The sequence below is a fragment of the Acanthaster planci genome, linkage group LG09 (assembly GCF_054643075.1).
Source record: "Acanthaster planci isolate LZ-2023a linkage group LG09, COTS_SCS, whole genome shotgun sequence".
Lineage (NCBI taxonomy): Eukaryota > Metazoa > Echinodermata > Asteroidea > Valvatida > Acanthasteridae > Acanthaster > Acanthaster planci.
The window spans coordinates 7,697,951-7,710,098 of record NC_141785.1 but is presented as its reverse complement, the minus strand read 5'-3'; the positions used below and the strand labels follow the sequence as shown (position 1 = coordinate 7,710,098).

General features: G+C 39.2%; 1 pseudogene; it reads right to left on the bottom strand.

Moving 5' to 3' along the window:
* Positions 1-10,235: 10,235 nt before the first annotated feature.
* On the bottom strand, positions 10,236-11,409 carry LOC147798075 (uncharacterized; annotated as a pseudogene).
* Positions 11,410-12,148: the final 739 nt, after the last annotated feature.

Sequence of the window (12,148 nt, the reverse complement as noted above, 5' to 3'; positions counted from 1 at the left end):
AACAATTTAAAAAGCAAACCAAATCCACTCCCCACTCCTGCATTTTGGTACTGGATCCACCCTTGGCTTTTGGCTTGTAAAAACAATGGGTGCTTTTGGTTTAAGCTAACACAAAGCAACCCTGACCTAGGGATGGTCGTTTGTACTGTGTCAAACAAACAAGACGGTGGGGATGAGGGTAAACCCTTGTAACCAGGGCAAGCTAGTTGAATGTACCCACTATGCTGGAATTGTTTTCATTTTTCTGGCCTAAATTTCCTTTTCCTTGGTAATTCATTGCTGTTTCCTGGAAAATAACCAATGATCGATGGTCAGCATATCCTGAGACTTGTTCAAGGAGCAAATTTAGATTTCACAATTTTAAAATAAATACATATAAAATAAGCATCCTCCCATTTCCATAAAATTCCTACAGATTGAAATCACAGTAAAGCGCTCTCAATTGTCCAGAAAGGCATGACGTCACTTTTTAATTCACTTCAACCAAAAGGGATGTTTAAGAAGATAAATCACAAAAGACGTACAATGTGCAGTGTTAGTTTAGTCCATCAGAAATCCTGTCATGAGTAAGAGATCAGAGTCCTTTCATCGTAGTTCATTCTCCGACTTGAAAATAGTTGAAAAGAATGATAGACTTGGAGGGACTTTGTGTCGGACTCAATTACAACACAGATTGTTTTGTATGAAATAAGGTGAGAAATTGAGGATCATACAAGGATCCTTGCATTTTGGTCAGAATTGTCCGAGTTTCTGCTGCAACTCATTATTCTGTGTTTAATTTCTTCCCAGACATTGTTGACATGGAAAGCTGTGCATAAGGAAAACCAGACAGTGCTGATGAGAAGGGCGCCCTCACCTCCTTCAGTGAGGAGAGAAGCAAGATGGAGGACAAGATCCCAGGGGACTTCCCAGAGATGATTCGTTAAAATGTCAAGGAGAAGAAGTAACTCAGATAGATGCCAGTCCTCACCTCCGTCACTGAGAAGGAACAGTTTCCAAGACTGCATGAGGAATCCTCGTCAGAATCGTAGGCATTGATTCACAAAAAGGCAAGGAAAGGACTCAATCTTCTCAGAGATGCAGTTCCGTGCTTCCACCTTAGTATGTGATGGAGCTAGTCTATCTGCATTTGTACACGACGCAAAAGGATCAGAATTTTTTAAAAAGGATTCACATCATAAGAAATATGAGTGTCATGTAATGTGGTTATGTTCTGGCAACAAAACAAGAAAAATGTATTAGTTCAAGTCCAATGGCAAACATTCTCTGCAGAGTACTGAAGTCCCATGACACTGAAAAACACTTTGGCCTGCACCTTGTCCAGGTCACCTACACAGCCCTAAAAATGATGAAAGTGGAGTTTGGGGAGAATATGAGTTGCTAGAATGATATCCTGTTAATATGAGGACACTATATGCGTTGTTGGAATGATATCCCATTAATGTGAGGACACTATATGAGTCGTTGGACTGATATGCTGTTAATGTGAGGACACTATACAAGTTGTTGGAATGATATCTCGTTAATGTGAGGACACTATATGGGTTAGAATGATATCCTGATAATGTGAGGGTCCTATTTTGTATTCTGAAATTATTACAGTAGAGAAATGAAGCACTTTGAAGATATGATACATACATGTACATGTATCTCAGTGTGAACAAATTATGAGACTTTTTTGTTTCAGAAAAAATAATGCATACATCTGTCTGTATATCTGCCCCAAAATCACATATTTTGTAACTATCCAAAAAAATAGACTGATACATTTCTTTAAGTTGTTTGTAACCAGCGAAGTTCATTTCTGACTATTAAAAGGAGACTCTGTCATCAAGAAAATTGGGCCCTCTCTTGGTCAAGCTTGGGGCTCATTGGACTCTGACACACGTTACGCATTATTTCTCATTGTATCAATAAAATAGACACCTAGCTGAAATTTTCAAAGACAAATGTCTGACCCTTTATGTTTGAGTAGTGTATATTGGTATACCATACAACGCTGCTGTAATGAACAGGGCAGGGTCCACACACAATGCTTGGTGTAGCATACCTCCCCAACTGTTCCGATTTCATTGGGTGATATTTCAAAGGCCTAAAAATTGAACCGTTCCAATTTCTGTCAAAAAAGGGAGAAAAAATTCTTACAAGAGGGTGCCATTTGCCTAAAAGGAGGTGCCATTTGCAGAAAAAAGAGGGTGGTATTTGCAATGTTGTAGAATGGTAGTTCTGATTTTGACTTTTTAGTGCTAATATCTTAGCTTTCATGTCATTATCATCAGTCCTAAATTTGTTTCTTTAATTTTAAAGCAATTTTCAATATTCAAAAAAGTGCATAGGAAAATTTTGGAGCTAAGGGGCATGTTCCGTACACCCAATTGTTCAGCATAGTGATGTACTGTATTCATGACTTTATTGAGAGGTACTTTTGTACATTTATTACAGTCAGACACAGTTGATCAGTTTGCTTTGAAACAAAAATTACTTTTCACAAATTAACTTATATCTTTAACGTACCGTAACCCATGTACATGTACTTTTATATTTACGCACATTTAACACATTCATGTGTATGTAGGTTTAAAGATGCTTTACTCCAAACATTCAAATGATGCATTTGTACAAAAACTGTATTACCATTTGGAAAGCCTGTAGATACTTTGAAAGGACTCTCATCAAAGTTTGCAACTCTTGCAAGCTTTTAAAATTTGAACAGTAAACTATGCAATTCACATCTCTGTTTGCCATTCAGGCAGCCAAAATACAGGCGGCTGTTCAGTCAACCTCACTTCAACAACTTTTTCCTCGGACAAAATTCTATGTGTATAAGTATTTTCCAAGTTGTACATGCACATTGCCAGAGCATTAGAAAAGGTCTTTTGCTGAAAATTATCACAAAACTGCAAGTCACAAATTGTTGTCTTAGTGCTAAAAGTCTATTACTGCAAAAATGTAATTTTTGAAAATACAGCGTTACTCTCAGCATGAAAAAATATTTTATTGAAACAAGCTTTTTTAAACTTCTATTCATAAAACTAGATTTTTTCAGTCTGCATTTAAATTTCAACCGATTTTCATTCTCAAATTGATGTTTACAACAATCAGGACCTTTTAGCACTGACGCAAAATTTGTTTTGATTGAAAATATCGCCTCGCAAAAATGCCTTTGTGTGTGTGTGTGAAACAACCATCATTTATTGCTGTAACCAGTTAATTTCTATTTGCAAGTGAAATAAATCTTCATTTATTTATACTTACAGAACAACTTTTGTTTGTATAGTCTGTTTGTGAAAATGTAGTACTTTGCCACTTATCCCATTTTCCCATTCTCAACCATTTTACACTGCCAGAGTTACATCTGTTTCCCATCTTTAGATTTTACATTGCAGCCTCATCCTAAGCACTGCCAGTCTTAAACATCTTCCAAGCTCCTTAAAGAAAGTTCCCTCTTAGAGCCTTAAGTCTCAATCTTATAAGGGCTACAATAAACCCATTAGCAATATGGAACACCATTAGAAGCTATGTCCTTCAACCCATGGGGTCCTTAGAGCTCTAATACTGATAGTCCCAAGCCCTCAGCCATCCACTCTACCCTTCCTATCAGCTCTCAGACTTTCAGCCCCTAGGACTTCCACCCTTGCCCATCTCCAGTACAGAGTTTGGCTGAAAAATATTCTAAGTCCAAACAATGGAAGGTTTAACATTTAGAAACGAGCACATTTCTTCAAGAAAGTGCCGTGGCATAGCGGTTAGGGACCCTAACTGCTATGCACAAGGACCTAGGTTCAATTCCAGGTGGGCATGCACAATTTTGTTAAAAAACTTAGTAAAAAAAAAAAAAAAAAAAAAAAAAAACCTCCTTTTCCAGGGACCCCGGGATTTGAACCGGGATCCCCTGGCCTGGCAGCCAGCTAGCTAACCACCAGGCCACTTGCCTCTTGATAGATAAGATTTCGGAACTTATATTTAAAGGTTAGGATTGCGCAATTTCAAAAAAGGTCAGAGGGCACAGCTTATCTGCATATATTTAAATAACAAAAGCAGAAATTTGCATATGATTTGAATATGACAGAATAGACAAAATATTCAGACCTTGCATGTACTTCAGTATGTTATATTTCCAAGCCTTTTCTATATTTAAGATTCTTCGAAGTATCCATTTCTACACGTAAACTATATTTCTGTCACAAATTCTACCCTTTGTACAACATTTGAGATTGAGAATCAGCAAGGACTGAAATTTCTGGGCATGTAAATTTTGAACTTTTTAGGACGTATAAGAAAGTTTGGTAGTAAGCCTCTATCTTGCTATAAACTTTCGAGGAATAGGTTGGGCATTAGCCACATTACAGATACCTTATTTTGAATAAGAGGTTTCTACAATCTGACAAAAACTATGCATAAAATCTAGAAAATTTTGGGGAAAAAAGGAAAAGCAGTAAAAAGGTACAACATAATTTAATTTTTCTAGTTTCCTCAATAATTTAAGAGTTCTGATTTCACAGCTTACTGCTTTGCGCAAGCATGAACAATATGATGGATATTTTTGAAATTTCTACATTTAAGAGCACATCTTGTCTAAAACTTTGCAATTTTAATTTATACTCAGATAGTTACTCACAATTTGCTTTCTCTAGAGACAATACACCCGTAATAGCAGTCCTAAAAATATGGGGTTTTGTATAAAAAGAAGTTGTGCATCTTTAACAAGAAACCTCTGTTCCCTGTTCCAAAAAGCCTAAAACTGTTCCAAATAAGGCAAAAGCCTTAAACCATGTTTTCCATCTCAAGATAATCTATACACTTTTTGCTGCAAATCTAATCTTTGAGTGTTGTAGCCCGCTGATTGTGTTTCCTAGGATTGTCAAGGGAAACCCCAGCAAATACCACAGCAGACAGGAACCACTTCAGTGTCGCCGATATTTTTTGCCTACAGGAACAAGAAAAAAAACAAGAATTTTTTATGACATATTACATATGACAGTGGATGTTTAGTTGTCGCCAAATTTAACTAAAGGTACTTAGTCGGCTACAAGTAGACAGCGCCCTCTTTGATGCATGGGCAAGTAAGCCTATAATAGGTCATCAAATTCCCATGAAATTTAAACTATGTTCAGTGTTCTAATAAATAGGGCCCACATCTAAATCACATGACACAAGGATCCATTTAAATCATCCTTATATTTCCCCCAAAATAGACTTTTTGGGGGGGTCAGTTTTAAATTTACTTCAACATTTAGTTACAGACTAAATGTATGTCATATCAGCTGGCCCTGGAAGATTTTTTAATAGGGCAAGAAACACAAAATTGAAACATGGTCTGATTCCCACCTTGTAAATGAGTAGTCCCAATAATTTTGTGAACAAAGAACAAAAGCGGAAGAATTTATGTCAACTCCCCCAGTTACATGCACAAATGCCCGGAAAAATATTGATTAGGTAAATTTGACAGTGACGTCTAAATACCCACTGTCGTTACATTTAGACCATGGGCCAAAATCTGATGCTGAATGCTTTGATGATGCTGAATCCAAATCCAGTTGTCCACAACAGCAAAACTTGCACATTTATCAAATGTGGCCATTTTTTCCCCAGTTTTGCCCATTTTTTGGTCAAAAACAGTATTTTGGCTATACTTTTAATTTAACATTCATTAAGTATCAATTTGGTACAGAATTCTTGTTTGTAGTCATAATGCAATACGTATGAGTTTATTTGTCATCCAGTGTCACCAATAGAGGGCGTGACATCTGTTGTGTTTGGGGAAAAAGTGTAGTTTTTGTGATTTTTGCCTCAAAAGTCAGGTTTTTAAGCTGCACAGGCTGTAGTTTATCTGTTTTAGCATTTCAGAAGGCAGTAAATATTACAAATTCATGCAAACCTATAGATCTGCAATGGATCATTTTATTTTGACCCAAAATGAACAGAAATAATTAACGATCTCAAAAATAAAAATTTTTTGAAAATTGCGTATCAGTGTTTCACAGTTGTTGAAGTAGTACATTGCATACTATTTTTAGTATTTTGTCATGATGTTTCTTGTTTTCATACTTGAGAAAAAATTACGCTCTGAGAGGACATTGCAGTAACATTGCTTAAAATCGGTAAACCTTATCTCCTTTACATTTTCTCCAGGTACCCCTAAATAGAACCAAATGAGACAAAAAAATAAGTTTGTTCAAAGGCCTACAATTGCATATTTTTGGATTTCGCACGGTTAAAAGTTAAAGTGTTATTTCTCTCATTCATGTATGCAAGTTCATAAACACATAAGTGAAGGAAGAGTGGAAGTAAAGATGCCACATTACCTAGTAGGTCTCCAGATCTGACTCTCCTTCATCACTGAATTCCCCAGTCATCATCATTATCATCAAAGGCTGTAAGCACATTCTGGCAATCGCTGCATTTGCAGAGTTCAGTGCAAGGAAGATTCACTTTGTGACAAGAGCAGCTCGTTGTGTTACAGTGAGTTTTCTTGCACCCACAGTGCACATGCTGGATAATCTCTGGTGGAGCTGCAGGGATTGACATCCATTTGAATGTCAAATGTTCATTTGTGAGGTCCCACCCATGGCCAACAGGGCTTGGTGCAATGATGTACTGAGTCAAACAACGTCTGTAAACAGCGGTTTGATAGGATGCCCTCATCGCATGGAGCTTAAGGGAGTCCTTGTTTGGTGGCAAAACCTCATCCACTTTGCATCTGAGGGTGAGTATGTTTTGACGAGCTTCATTCACATCAGAGGTTTTTTCATCGTAGAGAGTGCATACAAATGTCTCAAGTCCTCTAAGCAGCTCGTCATTTGGCATCCACTCGCAGCCAAGTTGCCTGAAGACATTCACTCTCTCAGCTGACTCCAACAAAAGATGTAGAGGCCGCACTTTCCCTTTTCCCTTAAAGGCACTAACTGTATCACATCCTGTGAAAACATGCATGCCTATGATTGCTTGGCAAACTTCAGACCCATAATGTGATGACAGCTGAGTGATGTCGAGAACAGTTGTGTCCTGCCTACTTCCAGTCCTGGCATACACACGACATGGTAATTCATGAACAACTTCTGTACAAAACAGAAAGACACAGTGTCACGGCTGTTGATGGTGACACAAGAATGTGTGTCACCAGCATGTGCAGCATGTAAGAGAAGAATTGTGTCTGCCTCTTGGTGATCACATTTTAACTCCTGAACATCTTCCGCCACCAAAACTCCTTCGCTGAGGTTTAATCGAGTACACAACTCTCGACACAGATAGAGTTCAATTCCAGTAGGAAGGGCTGTACTTTCACGACTCCACATGGCAAGAAGGAACTTAACCAGCTTCTCCTTGTTTGTTACATTCGAAAGAAATTTAGCAAATTGTTGAGGTAGTTTCTGATTAGGTCTGGTGATGTCAATTTGCTGCACACCTGAAGCCTCTCGACAGGTATGTTCACAGTCCTTTACTGATATGTCTGGGTACCGATCAGTCATAAAATCCAAACGTGTACATTTCAGTTGGGTGCATAACTGTAGAGCCTTGGCTGCAAGAGCATCTGCAAATTCTGCAAATGTTTCACACTTAAAGTTACAGGACTGAATGAGGGCCATTCCGTCAATCATTAGGGCTGAATCTGCAGGAATTGTCGAGGCTTGAACTCGACATGATGGCACATCACCCTCCATTTCATGCATGATTGTGGACTTTGTTGTCTTGTGGCAGAGGCCATCATATGTAGCAATTGATGTGGACACAGGAGTCAACGTGTAGCTCAGAACTTTCTTCAAATCAACTGAACGATTCTTTGACACAATGAGCAACCGTGTGAATAAATCACAACTTGTGCGGAGCAACTGTGCATCTCGTGTCTTGGAGGATTCTAGACTTTTATTGACCGAGGCAAAGGTCTTCAGCTTGAGCATTTTGATTGGCTTGTGAAATTCAACACTTCCACCTGCAAGAATTCTGCCTGCATAGAAAGCTTGGTATGCAGAGTTACCTTTGGAGTGTACTTGCTTGATGTCGTTAGCAACTTGCTCGCTGACAACAAGTCCAGAAGACACATTGATCAACTGATCTCCACTGCATGCAAATGGGTCAACCATTGCTTCAAATGTTCTGACAAGCTTACTTACTGTAGCATTGTCTTGTTTGACTCTTGCAGTATCTAGATCTTTCCTCAATCTTATGTTGTCATCTTTTCCTGCCATCACTTGACATGTCCGTGTAATAGCTGCTCTCTCAGGATGGGAAAGCAGCCATTTGTTTACACCTCCTTTACTGCTAGTGTGATTCCCCTCATACCGCCCTTTGTTTTCGAGTCTCTATTGATTGTCTGCTCCATGAAAATATCACAAGCTATTGGCTGAATCCATGATCCGACTGCTACTGAGCTACAAATTCACCTCTCGAAAATGACTCATAGATGGTTGGGTGAGTCGCAGGCAGGTTGCTCATCTCTGCAATGTATGCGGGAAGATATCTTGCATAGGTTATACGGTAATAGGCGTGAAACCAAGTTACCATCTTTTTGCACGACTCGAGGTGAAGTGACCAATTCCTTTGTCTTGTTGCTCTTTTTGACAGCAGAAGTATTTGTACCATGTCTAGGTATGATGACCAGAAGTCATACAATGCACTTCGTGTACATTCCTGCCTGACGAAGCTTTCATATCTCTGAAGAACTTCCTGAATCTGATTTGTTTGAAGGATATTCATCCAACCATCTTCAAGATCACTCTGACCTAGTTCAGAAATAGTGGAGGTGACCATCTGACATTCACTTCCCGTTAAAGTCTTCAGGAAACTCTGCCAACGCAAACGATGAAGTGCTTCATACAGCAGTTTGTGACAACGCACTGCACGATTGTAATGATGTCCTGTTTGTCCCCCCTTGATGGATCCTGCAGCAATTGCACCAGATTTGATTAAGACGTCTTCAAAACCACTGTCCTGAAAGCGCTTTCCCGTGCAACCAAGAAATGCCATAACAAGGTGAAAATCTCCAAGGCGCAACACCAATCTCTCCTGAAATATTTTATGCTGCCACCTGATTTCTTGCAGCTTGGCATAGATAGCATGGTCAAAAACAACTGTGATAGCATCCAAGTCCAAGTTATTGGCAATATCCACACTCTGTAACAGTACAGTATGTACCGTTGCCATCTCAGTGGGACTGGCGTCTATTATCGGCAGATTTCAATCTTGGACTTGTGGTGTATGAAAGAAGACTGCAGTTTGGTATTGAAGCCTTTCCATCCTGGTAGTGTAGAATCAACGGTCTTGGAGAGACAGTATGCTACATCCATTTGCACTTCCAGCTTCTCAATACTTGTAAGTCCCCTGTCCATCTCAAAACTGACACCTACTGGACCTTGGCTGGTCCCCCCTCGGTAGGGCACAAACAACTGACGATGGAGGCTTCAAGGAACGTTCCTTTTTCTTTGGAAGTCGTATGCTTTCGGGTTGGCTGCAATGAACTTCACTTTTGCGTTGTATGATTACACCATTGGGGTTAAGTGTTGTGTTGTACGTGGCCAGTTGGGGTATCTTCTGCAAAGTCGTTGTTATCCCTTACGAGTATTGTATGGATGGATTTGGCAAAGCCACTAGGTACGATTTCCTGTCTTTTGAGCTGAATGGTGGCCAGTACCACATCATGTTCAAGAACTTTCGAATGGGATGTACAGTGTCCAAGTCCATTCAACACATCAATCAAATGTGACGAACCAGTGGAATGCCTGACAGTCATGGCCAAAGCCAAGTGTTTAGGTGTAAGTAAGCCTTCCTCTGGAGTGAAGATAGATTATGTCTTGTGATACAGAGAGCAGTTTTCAACGTAAATCATCTGAGGTGGAGACATATTTGTCATCTTCACCCAAATTATCAGAATTTTCAGTTAGCCAAGCCGAATAGTTGAAGAGATCCACTGGAACCATTTGGGAAACAGTATCCAAATCCACATCACTAGCCAATGGGAGCCATTTGTCCTTCAGTCCTCTCACCTGCCTAAGTACTTGACTAAGCATCTTAGCACTGTGGTAGTGAACCTGGTGGGTGTCCATCTTTGTTGACTCAGAAAGTTCTGGATTCAGAGTCTCAGGAGCTCCAGTGCTGCTGGATTCAGTGTCAGAACTGGATTGATCAGATTCCCAATGATCGACAATAGTAGACTCGTTGCCTTCGCAGTACACAATACCACTCATATTCATTCTTGATAGCCTATGAAATTGTAGCTTGGGATACTTACGCTGCAATTTCTACTTTAGGTACGTGGTGTTGGCAAATGCAGGTGGCACTCCACCTTTTCCAAACATGCCTTGCAGCAATGACTGCAACTTAGTCATGCACATGACCTGTCCTTTTCCTATGATTTCATCCTCCACATGCTTTTTGCAGAAAGCACTGAATATATACTGGATGGCATTTTCACTGTCAGGGTCAAACGGCAGACTTGAACTTGTTGACGTAATCTGAAATGAAAGAATGAGAAGATCTGTTGTCTGTTACATGCAGGAGTGCCTCAGAGAACTATAAATGGGGATGTGGGGTGTGACACAAAATTGACACCAGGTCATCCATGATAACAGTCTAACAGATACACAGGATTCTTTCTCAGCCACTGCTAAACTGTAAAGCATGCTAAAGAAACATTCCCATAGGGATGGTAAACACAGTGGATGATAAAATCTTGTGGAAATTGCCAGACTTTTGGTGGCACTCTTTACAACTTCAAATTTCCAACAGACGCATGATCATTTTTCCCAATAAAGACTGATGATGCCCTTCAGGACTGCATCATTATGGGAAGATGCTCTTGAAAGAGCTGAATATACATGTAATTGTGTAAAAATGACACAGGCAGTTCTAAAGATCATGAGGATAGAAAAAGGTTTTCCGAAAACACAATATTTCTAAACTGCAATATTTCATTTGATTGGGATTTCTGCTTGTTAACATGATCGACAGATTTGAGAACTTGTTGGTGAACTAACAATGCCAAGAAAATGCATTGCTATCACCAAGTCTATTAACTTACCTTGATGTAGTCCTAGTAACAACTCCGATGGTACCTGACCTCGATCGCAACCATGTCTTTTCCTTTGATGTCCACCAAAATTTGTTCATCATTTAGGATCTCTGCAGCTTTGAGCAGTAAATCCCCTATAACAAAAGGTATGTGTACATTTAATAAATGGAAATGATAAAGGAAAACCGTGCAAATGAGCCAAACTACACAGTCAATATGAAATCAAAACATTTATACACACCTGACTGGTACTGGCAGTTTGATAGTCTTTCCCTTGAACGTTTACATGTGTGGCTGTTGGTTATCCATTTTTCCTTTTTGCAGATGAGACATCTGACTGGCAGGACATGTGGGTTGCGCCGTGGTTGTGACAGCGAAGTTTCAAATGACGGCCGACATGACTTTCATGATGGTTCTAGGCTTGGTTCCAGTGTTCCTTCAACTACAGTAGAACTAGGTTCACCGTGTGCAGCTTGTTTAGCTAAGCGGCGTTCCTCTCTCTCAATCTGAGTAGTATCGCAAAATCTAAAAAAACATAAAAAAAAATTTTTTTAATAAAACGAAACAATAATATGCAGTTTAGAGAGTCCTTCAGGTACATGGACATGTAGGATCTAAATGTTTGTACTGTCTCTGCTGGGGTTCTACTTCTGTCTTTAGTTTGAAATCGATCTTTTGGAATCATCTTAAACAAAACCCTGATATATGGGAAATTCCTGACAAACTTCACATGTGCAGAATATATGCAGTTGGTACGAGATCAAACAAAACAGGAGAATCAATCACAAAAAAAAATGGAACAGAGCATATTTTTTAAAAATGGAACAGTGCATAAAACTGAAGACAGATACTACCACAAACGCTGAAGTAAACACTGCCATTTGCTTTCCCAAGAATTTATCACACAAGGAAAATTATCGGGCAACCTGAAATTGTCACTGAAAAACATTCCCCCCAACAAAAGAAAAACCTTCACAAAAGCTTCTCCCACTAGTTTCAAAGCTACTGTGCCCATAAAAATTGTTAATTGTCCACACATTCCAACCCCCACCAAAATGTCAGTAAAATGAAATTTTCTGAAGGTAAAAAAACTATGAATTAGGCTTAAGTGACCAATAGTTAACAGTAAAATATAACATCCCA